This window comes from Phallusia mammillata, chromosome 3 (assembly GCF_965637545.1).
Source record: "Phallusia mammillata chromosome 3, kaPhaMamm4.hap1.1, whole genome shotgun sequence".
NCBI classification, from domain to species: Eukaryota; Metazoa; Chordata; class Ascidiacea; order Phlebobranchia; family Ascidiidae; genus Phallusia; species Phallusia mammillata.
The window spans coordinates 13,728,509-13,740,900 of record NC_137254.1 but is presented as its reverse complement, the minus strand read 5'-3'; the positions used below and the strand labels follow the sequence as shown (position 1 = coordinate 13,740,900).

The 12,392-nt window shown below is 36.9% G+C and overlaps 1 pseudogene; it reads right to left on the bottom strand.

The window, feature by feature from the left end:
- Positions 1-7,696: 7,696 nt before the first annotated feature.
- On the bottom strand, positions 7,697-8,553 carry LOC145219004 (uncharacterized; annotated as a pseudogene).
- Between the last annotated feature and the right edge of the window lie 3,839 nt (positions 8,554-12,392).

Below are 12,392 nucleotides of genomic sequence, written 5' to 3'. Positions count from 1 at the left end.
TTTGCTTGTTTATCTGTCATGTAGACAATTTTGTAGATAATTCTTGTTTAGTTAGGATACTTTAAAATCAATGGCTTATTCATTTAAAAGCCTAACCATCCAACAGTTTCTTCAATACTTCGGTAAACATAACTGGCCACCGAATAAATTTTTCACTAATTTAAGCAGCAAGTTTATGTGCACATTTAGCTCATCTGATCATAGAACTGGTAAACGTATTGCGACTTTCCATTGGTTTGCACCTTCCTATTTCCAGTAGCCAAATGTAACTTGGATAAATCGAACTGCTTCGATTAGATCATTTTTTAACATTGTTTTACATTTTATCATCACAATAGTTTTCTCAAAGATTATTTTCTCAAAATTGCCAGCAAACGATGCAGAAAAACATTTTTCGTCAAACTAGTGCCAACAAAACCGCTTTTCAGCAAAGAATACGCGTTGCCCAGCAACCAACATTTAATTTTATTGTTGGCAAGACAATTTACAAAAAAAAATAGTTGGTCGTTAAAACAAGTTATTGAAAAACACACCAAAATACAGATCTTTTGCGTTAAAAGTAGCCCCGTTTCACAATCCAGCAATTTGCGTGCAACAACACCTTGTGTTTGATACACAATAATCTTCGCAGCAAACTGAATACAAAATGGTCTTCTATCTCCACCGCAGCGGATTTTTTTAAATAATTATTTTAAAGCCCTGCAATAATTATAAAAACAGCAATTAGTGAGACATAGTCACTTTTGATCTACGTTAAAACAATATTTTGCTTTTATTTATATTGGAACATTTTTTTCGAAAAAATTTTTCCTTAAAACTAATTTAAAATTCGGAAACGTTTTTTCACAAAAATAAAAAATTCAAAACATTTTTTGCTGAGTCAGCAAAATTAAGCGCTCACCGTTTAGTAGGGAAAAGCAATTGCTTGTCTTGCAATATAAGTAAGACTTGTAGAAACCCCTGGCACGCGAGGTGATTTTTCATAGCACGCCGAGTGATTTTCAAGTTTGTATTCTTTTGCAGCTTAGCTGTTTGATATGGATTAAGCCATTTGATTACAGTGTGACTTGTATTTTCCCAGCCAAACACAAGAACGCGTCTGTGTTGTCGCAATTTACCAAACAATGCGTGTGTTTAGGGTGAAGTTAACTGTTTGTTTGTCAGATGTTCATCACCAACCAGTTTGCAATTATTGTGATTTAAAACTGTGGCAAATAGTTGTAACGAATAAGTCAGCACTGTGCACAGGTTAGTTTTAGCGGTGTCATTTTCCATTAAATGTTCTTGGTAAGAGTGTAAACGTTTTTCAAATTGGTTTAAAAAAATGCAATTAATCATCAGATGTGAGATCATTTCAAGATTTGATAAAACGCTGTATGCAGAACATCAAGCATTAATCGACATTTTAAAACAACCCATAAGAATTCCCTCAGGGACAGTGCAGATAAGGGCGAAGCTTTACTAGGAATGAAACGTTTTGGTAGTGTGAACGAAACCTGGTACGGAAAGAGCAAACGTTGCCGTGAATCCCGTGGCTGGACGACGCAAGGAAAACCGGATACAACGGTTTACATAGTGCTGTCTATTTTTGTCAACTGAGTGTTTTTTAAAGGGGTGCCTATATGGTACAAAGAAGAAGTCACAAAATTGACTTTGGTGTGCGGAGGAGGTTCAGCTCATGATTTTCATCGAGAAAGAGCTATAAGGAAGGGTTGAAGAAAAATGCATTTTGGGTCTACCTGCACTTTCCTGTTAAAAAAGATGCAGCAACTGCGCGGGAACTATTTAAAATAAATTGAAAAGACAGGTCAAGCTTCAGACATACCTATGCCTAATTCAATAGCAAACCACTTTGACTTGTTAGATGCCATCTTGTGTGACAGGCTACCGGCACAGCTCAAGTGCGTTAGATGTGACAGTGTGTACTTTTTGTTAGATTATGTGCTGGAGGCATGTGAAGAAGATATTTTGTATCTGGTACTTTAGATGAAGCAATAAGATGTTTACTGTTAGTGAAAAAGAAAATCAGAGCCTTCATCCAAACGAAAGACATGTGCGTTTCTAGCTAACATATTTTTAAGTTAAGTTTAAACTTTTTTGCAGTTATTAAACAAACAACTGCAGAACATAGATAACTTATTCTCTCGGGCGAATTGCTGCATCATGTCGTGTGCATTGGTAACATACATATACTTTGTCGATCGTTTTTTTTTTGAGCTGCAACGTTTAGTTTAATAAAATGTTTTAGTTTGATGAATTTTCTCAATAATCATAAAAAAGGCAATTAACTTCACTTATGTAGCATGTTTGGACTTCGAATTCGCTGAATTGGACAATATGCCAATGTACCACATTTGTGAGGAAGAATTGTGTGGTAAGCTGTTTGGCTCACTTCAAGATTTAAAGGTTCATTTTGTTTCCCACCTTTCTTTTAAATTATACGATCATGTTTCAAAAGATATCTTCAACACAGCCGTGTGTGAGTCGCAGAAGGTGAACAAAAAAATTGCGATCGAAAATTTCATTGAATATTTAGTCACTAAATTTATCAAACAAAAAAGAAGAAGATCAGTTTAATATGCTTTATCCTCAATACGCACCTTCAGCAGCTTGTCATCTCGGCATTGCAAACCAATTTGAAGCCGCTCAAATTCCTCATCAAGATTTTTGATTGTAAAAAAAATTCCGTTCTTCCTGCGACAGAAACAAATCGATTTCAGGACATGAAACAGGTTTGGCTAATAAGATTTGCGATTTTTTTTTCTAAATTTTAATTTATTGCATTTTTCTATTGGAATGTATTGAAATAATAAATTATATTGATGGGTACCTAAAAAAAAAACTTAGTTTCAACTGTCTTGAAAAAGAGAAAGCATCTGGCAAGTTTGTGAAGATGATGGAAAAGAAAGCAAATGTTCTACACCAATGAGTTTCAACAATTTATCCAATCAATTTTCATCCGTTACAAAAAAAGAAACTGCAGTATCTCCAAAATCTGTCAACATTTTTAGCATAACTAATGCTCTGTCTAATGAAGTTTGGTACAAAAGCTTTATTGCAACTGTGATTAGGATGTGTGGAAAAGATGAAAGTTTTGTTTTGAAAGTATTTGAGTATACTGTGCACTTGTTTATGAAAATTTTTAGGTCATAACTTTGCCAAATGCATGTTTCATAAGTATTGCAAAGTGACATCTAATCTGAATGCTGGTTTGAGAGGAGAACTTAAAAAAAAATCTCAACTAAAAAGTAGTTTGAAAATTATTTCCTGTGATCTGCATATTAGGGTTTGAATTTATTGATGTTTTTTAAGGTGTTTATCAAGTTGTAGTTGTTTAGACCTAGAAAAAGATAATTAGTGTAAGTGGAGGCGGACATGGTTTTACCAAAATTGACCTAGCAGACCCATATAATCAAAAAGTCCTGAAAGTCAATTACTACGTTTACATGTCCGTCAATAGACTAGGCCTAAACTTGGCAAAAAGCCTTTGCGTTTACATGTCATGTGCGCAATGGTGCGTGACCGGATTGGCGAGTTTCCCGCGACACGGTTTATTGGTTTTAAAGTCTGGGGTCTGCATGCAAGTATCAGAGCACCACGTTCACAGGCGTTCGTGGCCGTTAATTATGCATGTGAGCATTGTTGTAGGTTTTCGGAAAATTTTAGCTTTTAAAGTTCACCATTTGAACCTGTCGATCAGGTAATAGTTTTTTGTACAAGACGTGAAATGCAAGTGTCATGTTATAGCTACATTTTAGTGCAAAAATGAGTAAGTCAGGCAAAATTAGGTGGTCAAAAAATCAAGTTTTTGATTTAATAAACATTACTAAAGATATGAAGTTGGTAGACAAATCAGACAAGACCTCGATAAGAAACAAAACAGTGATGGAAAAGGCAGGAGAGGTAATGATGCAAAGAGGTCACAACTTTAATATGTATGACAAAGAAACTTGCCTACTGCTATAAAGTTTACCTATATTGTTTATGTCCTTAATGCCATTTTAGAGAACAAATTCGGCGCAAATGGAAAATGTTAAAATCAGAATATCATAAAGTTAAAGCAGACTTGGGGACATCAGGCCATTCTTCAAAAGCATTACACTGGCCGTTTTTTGATGCAATGGATGAGTTGTTTGCCATGCGTCCTCTATCAAGTTTTAAATGCCCCATACATGTGTGTTTTGTTTGACATTTTTTTAGTCATCCAGTCAGTCATATAGATTTGAATCATCCGATAAGGAACCACTACCTCAAACCTTGGAAGAACTTGTGATTGTATCCAAACTCCAACTGGTATAATGTATAGTAGTGTAAAAATTTGGTACAATTACATCATAGTTCCATGTTTCTGCACAGACCATTTATCAGAAGACATGAATATATCAGCTTTACTGCAGGAAGCAGGTGAAAGCAAAGTATTGGTGAAAGTATAAATAAGGTTTGAATGTTACATATCATGTGGCAGATAATACCAGTTCAACAGCTCAATCAGAGGATACATCAGAGTCGGAGAATTTACTTTCTAGCTCAGCAACACAATTAATGGATGAGGAACAAGTGATACAAACACCATCACCAGGCACTATTTCAGGTATATATTTGTTTCATTTATTACTATTTTTGTTTCTAATACCAATATTTTTAAAGGTAACTCCAGTCGTGCACAAGGCAGACAGTCTCTTGCTGCACAAAATATTGAAAAAGGGAGAGAAATGGTGCGGCTTATTAAGGAGGGACAAGAACGGGATGCACAAATGTGGAATACTTTGCTTGGTGCACTTACCAGCATGACACAAAGTTTGGATGCTGCTGCCCGTGGCAACCCTAATCCATAGATGTTGGTTTACCACCCAAATTATTATTTGGTAGTTTATGTTTTAGCAACAGAAACATATGTATACATAATAAACATGTGCTCATGAGATGCGTTTTTCTTTTTTATTAGCCAAAACCACAAAACAGTTTTGTTAGCAGTTTATTAGTAGGATAAAATAAGCCAAAACCTCTTAACCATTAACTTCATGTTGTTGAAAGATGAAATCAGCAGTAGTTTGTCGGATTGAATTATCAATTGGTGTTTCGGAATGCACTGTGCTGGGTACAGGATTTGCATAAGCACTATCTCTGGGTAAAGGACTTTGAGTTTCTTCGCATAAGTTGTGCAAAATACAACAAGTTCCCACAATAATGGTACATCTTTAGTTTTAATATCTAGTTAGCGCTTTAAGATTCTCCAGCGTGCTTTAAGTCTTCCAAAGGCATTTTCAACAACAATGCGCACACTGCTGTGGTGAAAATTAAACAGCTCTTGCTTGTCAGAAAGTGAAGCACCTGAATATGGCCTCATCAGCCTTGGGAGCAGAGGATATGCAGCATCCCCAACAATCATCAGTGGCACATTTTTGTCATTAATTTGAAGAACACCCTAATAAAAAGCCACATAAACTACTGTGCAATTTTTTTAGCATAAAGCTATTATAACACTATGCAAATGTGAGAACTATATTTTTTAAATTCACATCAATTTTACCTTAGGTAGTTGGGCTGAATTTTTGTACAGGTTTGACTTTAAAACTGCACCATCATGTTCACACCCTGGACACTTTATTGAAACATCTCGAAATCTAAAAAGAGACAATTATACTCCAATTGTATTTGTTACAGTATACATTTGGTTTGCAACATACCTGTATTGGTTATCAACAACAGCTTGTAACACCATTGATGGAAACCGTTTTCTGTTTATATAATCTCTTAGGCCTTCAGCGTGTGTAGTCTACAAGCGACCCTTCACCATCGGCGCTGCCTTGATGCGTTACAAAATATTAGCGCACGAAACAGCAGATCATAAAACAGGATCTTATCCTTGTGGCAAATGCGCCCTGTGCGGTCGCCACGGCAAATCCAAATCAATGGTTTTTCCGGTGACTGACTTGCGGTCACAACAAAGACTGTTCCACTTACGTCAGCAACTTTCGTGTCATAACTACGGAATATATGTAGCCACGTGTTTGGCGTGTGAAGAACAATATGTCGGCCAAACTAAAAATAAGTTTTCGACCCGATGGAATTCACATCGAGCTGTTTGGCGGACGTCTGACATAAGTGTAGGGGGTGACCGCGCGGGGCCCTTCTTCAGCACTACCACAATAAACATTTCCGACTTTTCCAAAAAAAGTTAGGTATTGCACAATGCTATAATGTGGTTTTTGTAGAGGAACCTCGAACTGAAAATTTGGACGTTTGTGAAAACAAATGGCTAATTTTAACGGGCGCCACAATAAATGTTCAATCTATGGTCCTTCCTGCGGTTCGTTGACTGCAATCGCTTTGTTGCTACAATCGTGTTTGTTTTTTTCGTTTTGCGCCCTTATCTTTTCCTCGCCTTTTTTCGTGGTTTTAATCAGCGCCATACCTGCCGGTCTGCATTTGCAGTCCTGTAAGATAGAGGATAGGCTTTTTGTGGTTGGTCTGGGTGTGTGCGTTTTTTGTGTATTTTCTGCTTTTATCCCGTTTTTTATTTTGTTTTTAGACACTGATGATGCTTTTTATAGCGAAATGCATTTGTTTTAATAAAACAAATAAAACATAGCGACAGATTTAGTGGTTTTTCACACTGAATTTTCTTTAAGTATATATACATTACGATTAATATGGCGCAAATTCTAAGTACTATGTAGGTTTGTGATATACAAATAAAAATAGTTTGACATTTGACAAGTGTTTCTGTTTCGAATTATTGTAAGAAATTAAACTGCCGTAAGCTGCCGTACTTTTCAGAGTTTTGCTAAGTTTTTTTACGGTTTGACGCGTAGCTATGCTGGCGACTTGATTTTACATGTGAAATTTGGCTTTGCAGCCTCCCACTTGTAAGGGTTTTGCAGTGCTTCAGCAATCTGCGGTTGTGAGTTGGTAAGTCGTTTTTTGTAGCATTACTCTCGCCATTTCGACCCGACAGGCCAATCTGTAATAGATTATTATATTTTTGCGCTGCCGTCGAGGCAAGGTAAAGGTTTTTAGGCAATCAATCTTGTTTGAGTTGCAATTGCTTTTAGGCGGTATTTGGCCTACCGACTGAGCAGCAGTGCTGCTTTGAGCGAAGCTCATTGAAGTATAAAGTTCAATATGAACCAGTGGCTTGGCGTTCGATGAACGCGTGCGCGCGGCGGCGCTATAGTGTCAAGGCCATTTGCATCTCTCCGCTTTATTAATGTAGCATTCTCCTGCATTTTTCCTTGGCACGTTTAATTGATTAAACACAATTTCATATTTATCGTTTTGGTTTCACTTATAGTCATGTCAAATCTAAATTTATTTTTATACAGGGTCAACCTATTAGGTACTTAGAACGAAGGTTATGATCGTTTTCTTTTTATATCAATGTAGTTGTTAGAACGGACAATCTACGAGGTTTCTATCAGACGCTTTTGGTTATATTGGCATGAGCGAGGCCAATGTGATTTGGCATATAAAGACGATAGTGTACTTACTGCTTGACAAGTCGTCGTCAGTATCGGTAGAAGTCGTCTGAACCTCATGTAGTCATGACATGGTACAGTTGCTGCATTTTAAGATTAGCAATCGCAAGGTAGAGATTAAAAGTAAGGGAAGTAGGCAATATCGCAGTGAGGAAATCAAATTCGTCCGTAAACAATAGTCAATCAATAATTATACTCACCTGCTATCCGATTCTTAGATCGCCCACGAATCTGAACAATCCGGCAGTTCGTCTGACGAGTTGTTGAAATCGGCACGCGTCGACAATGACACTTTTATTGCCGGCGACAATTGTGTCCTTTTCGGTCACTTTAATAGACTGAAAGTTCCTTGGTTCGCTAAACGATGCGATTTCATACGCGTTTTCAGCCAATGCATCAATGGACAAACAGTAGTAATCAGGCGCCAAAAACGACTGGTTCAACAACTTTTCGGCGACCGGTTCTAGATCTTGGTTATCGTCATGAGGAAACAAACTATCAACAGAGACACTAGGGCGCTTACTTTCCAACGAAACATCGGGAAGCGACTCATTTACCTTAGCAACAGGGTTAACGCAAAAAGCCTTTATCAGAGCCTGTTTTAGATCGTCATACGAAAGACAACCACCAACAGCACCTAAAATGACGTGGCTGACCTTTTGCGCTTGTGCCTGGTTCAACACAGAGACAATTAAACAGAATTTCTCAGCGTCGGACGTTACCTGGTGGCTTTGGAAAATGTTTTCCACCGTTGCAAACCAAAATTTTACCGTATCCGTCCACATTGGAGGTAAATTAAGTTCTTTTAAATTAAGAAAAGGCGCAGAATTAATTTGATAGCGAGGTGTAAAATACTGTGCATCACACGGTGCCTGGCTACGTGGCAAAAACGGCGATGCTGCCTGGTTTCTATCTGAAAACTTGACAGAATAATTTGAGCGGAGCTCAGTCTCAGAGTAATACAATACCGTTGGTGACGTCCATGCAGACTGGACAGGCGTCATATAACAATGCGTCGCGGCGCTTACAGAAACGAAACTAGCAATTTTCTGCATCATTAATTTAGGCGTTCTTAACAGCAATTTCATCAGAAGGTTAAATGCGCGACAATCAATTTCATCACGTCGGGCTCACCAAATTTGTACTGACCCAGTGCGTAGACAATAAACAACACTGCCGTACATCTGACTCCTTGTATAAACAAACTAATGCTGCTTAACTAAACCTAAAAAGACGCAAAACTAAATTAACGTTCCCACATTATATTTCAATAAAGCATGCCACGAAAGCGCCATTTGCGGCTAAACACGCAACACAAATATCATAACGCGCCCCGAATCAACAGTCAGATATCGACTCGAATGCAAAACCTAGTCACTTCTATAGTCACTTATGCACTGATCTTAAATCTAAATTGACGCGGTTTATATAGCGATCAGGTCAAATGTTGTTATGCAAGCGAAGTTGTAAAAACGTACGCCCGAGAAGGTTCACTAAGTTCTAAACCGTAATTATTCTTTTGGTTGATTTTGAAAACGTCATGTATAACATGGCTGGAGGCCAAGTAATACGTGGGTTATTGTTAACACGTTAAAAGCGATACAACAATAGTCTTAAGCCAGTATATGACCAGAGTGGTGATTAGAAAACAGGTTTAAAAGCCGGTCAAGCTTTTGTGTAGAAAAAAGGTGAGGTTTGACCGGGACAATATGACACGACAATTTCACGAATTAAAATGTTTTGAATTAAAAAGTCCGATATGTTTTGCATGAAAAGTCCAAGGTCCGATACACCATTCATTGCTACGTGGAAAGTTTACTTTGCTTTCAGTGCTGACGAAAATGGTTTGCCAAGGAACTAACTAACAACAGACATGGCGTGAGACATTAAAACGTTCTTACAGTGGCATTTTGTTTTAAATTAAAAAAAGGTCTTTGTGGCTCCCAGTGTTTTTTACTATGTGAAATTGGTCCAAATGGCTCTTAGAGTGGCAAATATTGGCGCCTCCAGAAATACGTGCTTACAGTTTCATGGGTAGGGAGTGTATTGAGCTTATTCTAATATAGTCAACTAAACAGAAGTCTACGCAGAAAGTTAATTGATAAGGATCGGAATATCGTATCTAACATTTTCTAGTGTCGCCCGTCCGTATGACTTTCGAATATTCTAAATTTATTCCGTAATAGAAGTGTTTGGATCGCAAAAAAGGTTAACGCAACTGAAATAAAGTTGTCAGGGTTGTCAATATGGTAACCCTAATCTAGCGCTCAAACAAAACATGAAATACCTTTGGAATGCTATAATTCACTGTGTTCGGCCTATAATACCGACGTCTAAAAACCCAGAAAACCTTGTGTAGCCATTCGATAACGCATTAGTAAACACGAGTGCCAGTCAAGTTGGGACCCAAAAGCTAACCACCCGTGTTAGGGAAGAGGGAGTTGAAATGGTTTTATTTTACAAATAAATAAACGAACATAATGATTTTTGTTTGACGAATTTTTTTGCCGACATACCCATTTCTTCAGAAGCATAATCTTCACCTTCATAACACAATGTATATAAGCCTCCCAATTTAGTACATAGTTAGAAACAAGTTTATATCAGATATTTTGAAGTGCGACAAAAATCAAATTTCCTGCCGGCGTATATTCAGATTTAACGACGTTGTGATCAACGAAGCGCATAACAATCTCCAGGTATTCGTTGTCTAACCCTTACAAAACCTAAATCCTTGATTTGTGCTAATCAGTTCACTTCTGCGCTTTTCATGAAACAGACAAATAACCAGGGGCGGCTCGTGCTAGGGTGCTGCGGAGCTGCAGCACCTCCTAGATATTTTTACTTAATAAACCTATCATAAGATTACAAATAACTTTCATTATTTTTATTTTTTATTCCATGATTTTCGCCCTAATCACCTCTTTCTCATTAAATTTTTTTTTTCATAAAAAAACATTTTTTTTGAAATAGTAATGTATACCCATGCTTGAACTGCAGCTCCAGTTTTCTGACGTTTTGCGGTTCTGCGCATGCGCACATTTTTGCAGTTTTTGATTGAAAGGTTAATCATGGCTTTTCAAGATTCTCATTCGGTGACTGTAAGTGAGCTTCAGCAACTTGTTTTCGCAGTTATCAAGTTCTGAAAAGGTAAGTATAAAGAACAAAGGGCGTCCGACCCCTGATATTCAAGTTTGTCAGCCAGGAATGGGCCACAACAAGAAATATATACGCAGTTTTAATTCTGAATGGTATCAAAGGAAAAAATGGCTTTGTGGTTGTGAAGTTGAAAATGCACTGTTTTGTTTTCCATGTTTGCTGTTTGGAGGTGACGACAAATGCTGGACAAAAGATGGTTTTACAAATGTAGCCAAAATAGGTGAGAAAGCAGAAAAACATGAAAAGTCAAGAAGCATGTGGACAATGATGTTTCACTTTCACTTTTGGGAACTGTAAATATTAAGGAAAAACTTAGTGAGGCGTATAGACTTTCAATTATTGAACACAACAAAAAAGTGAAAAAAAATCGTGAAATATTGTCCAAAATAATAGACTGCATTTTGTTCTGTGGAAACTTTGAAACTCCCTTACGTGGACATGATGAAAAAGATGATGGTGCTAATCTAAGTGTATTTAAAGGATTAGTCAATTTTGCATCTAAGTTAGATCCAGACTTAAAAAAACACTTAGAAACAAGTACAGTTTTCAAAGGGGTTTCTAAAACAATTCAAAATGAAATACTTGATAAGGGCCGAAATTGGAAGATCTTCTTTTGTCGCTGTCATGGCTGATGATACAACTGATGTTTCGGAAACTACACAAATGGTCCTTGTTCTGCGGTACTTTTTGGATGGAGAAATCCACTTTTGTTTGTTTTTTACTCCAGAAAATCAAGCAGCTGATGGCATATCAAATCGTATTTTAGAACAATTGGACATAATCCTTCAAGGAAATGGACAAAAATTAATAACTCAGACATATGATGGTGCAAATGTGATGAGAGGCAGAAAATCAGGAGTTCAGAAAAAAGTAAAAGCAGTGTATAGTAATGCACATTTTATTCACTGTTATGCACATCAACTCAATTTGATCATGAAAACTGCAGCAAGCATTAGTCGAAATGCAAGAATATTTTTTTCTAACGTTTTGGCTATTCCAACATTTTTCTCAAGATCACCACAACGTGTTACCATTTTAAAAAAAACATATGGATGTCAAAATTCCACGTCCATCTGCTACAAGGTGGAACTTCAACATTCGGACCATAATCACAGTTTATGAAAACTTGTCACCTTTAAAAAAAAGCCCTCACTGAAATTCAGGCAACATCAAATGCAGATCAAACAATTGCAGAAGCAACAGGAATTTTAAAATACTTGACTGACGATAATTTCAAGTTTTGGTTGGGGCTTTTTTATCAGATTATGCCGCATGTCGAAATTATTTGCAATCAAATGCAATCTCGAGATATTGAAGCTTTTAAAGTCAGTGAATATATAACAAATTGTAAGTGTGCTATGTCTAAAATAAGAAATTCAAAGTACTGTGAAAACCATTTAAGGACACTCAAGGCAGAAGCTAAGGAAGTATGGACTGTATATGTGTTGATATAACGGACAGACACTCTTCCACTGAACACATAGTAGCTGCTAGATTGTTTGACAGGAAACTTTTTACTAGTTTTAAGAATGAACTTCCTACAGGAGAGATAGTAATGACTACTAGAGCATATCCCTTCATTGACAAAGACAAGCTGGCAAATGTGTTTTACTAAACTAATGTGTTCTACTGTAGATCTGATATTCATGAATATTGCAAATTACTCGAGCTATTGAAATTTATCATGGAAAATAATCTAGATGATGTATTGAGTGAAATTACAAAACTGATAAAAATCCTTTTGACAATTCCCAT